The following is a 4,742-nucleotide window of genomic DNA, read 5'->3' on the forward strand; positions in this document are numbered from 1 at the left end:
CACAACTATATATGGTTTTTCCAGTGGTCATGTATGGATGTGAGAGTTGGACTGTGAAGAAGGCTGAGCACTGAAGAATTGATGCTTTTGAACTGTGGTGTTGGAGAAGACTCCTGAGAGTCCCTTGGACTGCAAGGAGATCCAACCAGTCCATTCTGAAGGAGATCAGCCCTGGGTGTTCTTTGCAAGGACTGATGCTAAAGCTGAAACTCCAGTACTTTGGCCACCTCATGTGAAGAGTTGACTCATTGGAAAGGACTCTGATGCTGGGAAGGATTAGGGGTGGTAGGAGAAGGGGACAACAGAGGATGAGATGGCTGGATGGCATCACTGACTCGACGGACGTGAGTCTGAGTCAACTCCGGGAGATGGTGGAGGCCTGGCATACTGCGATTCATGGGATCGCAAAGAGTTGGACACGACTGAGTGACTGAACTGAACTGAACTGATATATAAAATAGATAATTAGCAAAAACCTACTGTATAACACAGGGAACTCTACTCAAAACTCTGTAATAACCTATAGGGAAAAGAATCTTAAAAAGAACAGATACAGTAAGTTATCCATATATGAACCTTCAAGCGATAAACTTTCTAAGACATAAAAGCGCATTCACAAAGTCCAATCACTTAAGTTAGTTCATGTTTCTGGCATTATCTGTAGAAGTTTGGTACTCAGGCAAATTTTGTTGGACTTATGAACAAACTGGACTTACAAACACACTCTTGGAATGGACCTCGTTTGTCTATAGGCGACTTGCTTATGTATACACATAGCTGAATCACTATGTATACATCTGAAACTATCATTACGTAAATCAACTATTCTCCGATATAAAATAAAAATTAAAAAAAATAATAGTTCAGTGCCCATGAAAAAAAATCCTGCTGAATGTTTTAAGCATTATCCTCAAACCCCCAAATTTACACAAACAGCAAGCTGAACAGAGGCAAAGGACATTCTCCAACATTCACTCCATCATGGCTATTTCCACCAGTAGAATTGCTTCCAGAGAGCTGGTTCCATATTCAATCAAGAGACACTTCCCTCACCTCCCACCCACCCCCTGGCCAGCACAGAGGGACTTCACAATGTCACAAACTCAGCATGATTTCAACTCTGCCAGGGAGCAGGGACTGCTGTGTGACTCCCATTTTTCCTCTGAATCGTTGAATGCCCCAGTGTTTTTAGGTCTGTTAAAACAAAACTAAAATTTTCAGATCTTATTGCAGTAAAAGCGGTCATCACTGGTGCCATCCTGCCACGCCGGAATTTGGCTGTAGTCACGGAACACCTGGGCGCAGGGCGAGCACCAGGGCTGGGCGTCCAGGACCTTGCTCCGGTGCATTGCACTCTTAGCTGGGAAACTTAGGTGTGGTGTGCGTGAGGCCGGAGCTCCACATGGGGCCAGGAAAGGCCAGGCAACCACAACATATCTGTGGGCTAGATGAGAGGCCCAGATGAACTTAAAGACGCTAGCATGGGACTCTTAGTTTTTCAAGATCTATACACTCCAAACCCTTGATCACCCCAGCTCTAGCGTCTGGGCTTTCCCTGGTTTGGTGAGGACTTAATTCTGATGATGGAAAAGCAAAGGACTTAATTACTTGCTTCAGTATCATTTACTATTGACTGAAAAGTGAACCACATGGTATTACAGCCATGGAAGAAAATCCAAGTTTACGGAAGAACCTAATGGGTGAACACACCCAGTCGGCACCAGTATTTTATCTGTACTTCCTCTTCCAGCCTCTGGGGACCTCTTTGCCTGACTTCAGAACTATTGCTATGAGCTCAGAAGTGGTTACTCTGGAAAAGGAGCAGTGTTAGGCCATGCACAGGAAAACTTCCAATGACAAACTCCCTGCTTGTCTCAGGAAGTTCCTGGATTTTCCTGAATGGGACTACTGAAACCCAGAGGAAGGCACTCTTCAGGTAACCCTCACAGCAGAAACCTATGGTTGGTATGTGTCTTGGAGGAAAAAGGAATCATACTTGCTCTTGGCTCAGCATCGTTATACCTCCAGACTGTTTTTGGTTTTATTTGGCAGTGACATTGCAGATAAACTCCATTTCTTGAATGACAGGATATATACATATGAAAAAGATACCAATATGATATTTGGTTACCCAACTTCTTTCAAATGTCAAGTCCAGAAATGTCCAAGTTGTCCCAGACAGTACATTTTCAGAATTCCAGATGATACTGTGATAAATGACATCAAAGCTTCAAGCTTTATAATTATAAAAGACTCTCTTCATCATTCCCCAAATGAAACAGCAAAATACAGCAAATTGAACTCACTAATATTTTTATAAATCCAACTCAGAAGAAAGATGCCAGTGCCAGCTGTTTTATTCATCTTAACTTGTGCATTGTGAATAAATGTTACAATTTTTTTTCTGTTAAAAAAAAGACGATTACCTCAATGGAGGTTTTGAGTGTCTCAGGAGGGAGAAGTCAGAAGTGGGATATTGATAGGTTTCAAAGTTTGGGATCAATTGGTTTAGGGCAGGTCATTCAAGGTGAAGAAGTACTTGAGACAAGGCACAGTGGTGCTAGGTCAGTCTAGGAGAGGTATATGTCAGTGAAAGGGCAGATCTCGAAGCACATCCTTGATATGTAAGATGTTACAACATTTGAGCTATTTACCCAGGTGACAAGACCATTATATCTTAACAAAAAATCTGTGGGAATTTCCTAAAGCAAACCATCAAATTACTTCTTGATTTACACCCACGTCTTTCCAGGTCAGAGTCTTCCTGGAACGGACAACAAAACTGTGGCCCACAATGCTTAGTTAAGTCCCACTGACACAAGGTCTCAGTTCTCACTATCCTAGCTAACCAGTACCCGCTCTACCATGATATGGGTGCCAGGGAGTGGCTTTTAATTGAAATGTTGCCAGACCAACAGGAACAACGTAAAAACTTGTGAAGAAGACATTCCTCATCCAGAGATCTAAGATGTGGGGGATGCTTTGATTGAAAATTCCCTGGGGAGGGAGTAGGGATATTCTGTGTTTAGAAAGAAGTTCGAATGTGGATACTGGCTGCCCAGATGGGTGGAACAAGCAGGAAACACTTAACCTGATCATCACAAATTTTGGGCTTCCCTTCCATGGCCTAGAATCATCACTGTGAAACAGCTGCCCAGCTGGAGGCCACATTTCCCATCTTCCTGCAAGGGTAGGTAAAGCCTTGGGACTGGTCCCAGGAATGTGAATGCCATGAGACTAGAAGTGAGGCAGCTTACTTTCAAAGTGGAAATCTGTGAAACAGATGTGCATTCTCCATGTTCTCCTTCTCCTCTGGTACTGAAGGAAAAGTATTTTTGAACTCTAGAGAAAGGCCAAGTCACAAGGGAAGATGCCTAAATGTCTGAGTCTACATCTGAAAAGCTGCCCACAGACCAGAGGTTCTCACTGTGGTTTGACAGGCAATGTAGATATTAACTTCTCTTGGGTTAAGCCACTGAGATGTGGTAGCATATTTATAATGGTGGTGGTGGTTTAGTCACTAAGTTGTGTCTGACTCTTGCGACCCCATGTCCTGTAGCTTGCCAGGCTCCTCTGTCCATGGGATTCTCCAGGCAAGAATACTGGAGTGGGTTGCTGTTTCCTTCTCCAATATTTATAATAGTAGGTAGTATTGTTCTAACTAATGCATGGGGCTAATTATAAAAGATGGAAAATATGTATCAATAGCAACATTTGATACATTCATTTCAAAAGCAGTATAAGCACATATGTATGGAATAATCATGCCATTGTTTTAACAACCACCATCCATATAAATAGAAGAAACATGGAAGAATATTGATTAAAATATTAATAAACATGTCTGAATACTGGTATTACTGATAATTCCTGTCACAGTTTATGCTTTTCTGAATTTTCCAAATGCTCTACACTAAGATATTTTTGACATAAGGAAAAAGGGTTTTTTTTAAGATTTTTTGCTATTAATAACTAGATGTGAATATCTCTAAGACATAAACCATTACTACTATGTCCTGGCAAATAGTAGGTTCTCAACAAATATCTACTTAATAATAATAATAATTACCAATGAGGCTCTCACACAGTAGCTTTTAGTTGCCCAGGGGTTGGTGATAGAAGTGGAGGGTTATACAGGTGCTTTTTCAGAGTTGTGCTCGAAGATGTTCTTTTTTCAATAAAAAGCAACTTCATGAGTAAGTCATTTTTTAAAATAAGAGTGATTGGAAAGTAATACCAAAATGAAATTTACTCAGGCACAGTTTTAAAAGTGTAAGGCTGACACAGCAGCTTTCCAGACATGCCTGACCTAATACTGCTGTGACTCGCAAATCGAGAGCCCTCGCCGGCCGGCGTAAGCAGTTGGTTCCTGAAACCGCCTGGGATCAGGGTGGAGCTGCTGGCAGCAGTGTTTTCTCCCCAGGGGGATGGTGCAGTGCCATCCAGGTCTGCCTGCCTATGAAAACAGGCTTCCATCACCATAGCAGCAAGACTGATCATCTCATTCTGACTAAAGAGGTCTCTGCTCTCAATTCCGGGAGGGTAAAATCAGTACTTCCAGACAAGGGATGAGTCACTGTTTTTGGCCTCATTAACACGGTATAGCCCTTATGTCTGCTAACAACCAGGTATTAAAAAAAAAAGAGAATTCAGTTCAACAAATGAGTAAAATGGGGCAGCCAGGCAGTGAGAATTATGGCAAATAACTCCAAATCTCAACTTTGCATTGGATGAAGGAAAGG

The 4,742-nt window shown here is 42.0% G+C and overlaps 1 pseudogene; it reads left to right on the plus strand.

Annotated features, from left to right (window-relative positions):
• The first annotated feature begins 1,663 nt into the window (after positions 1–1,663).
• Positions 1,664–2,220, plus strand: LOC113894789 (annotated as a pseudogene).
• Positions 2,221–4,742: the final 2,522 nt, after the last annotated feature.

The sequence above is a fragment of the Bos indicus x Bos taurus genome, chromosome 6, assembly GCF_003369695.1.
Source record: "Bos indicus x Bos taurus breed Angus x Brahman F1 hybrid chromosome 6, Bos_hybrid_MaternalHap_v2.0, whole genome shotgun sequence".
NCBI lineage: Eukaryota > Metazoa > Chordata > Mammalia > Artiodactyla > Bovidae > Bos > Bos indicus x Bos taurus.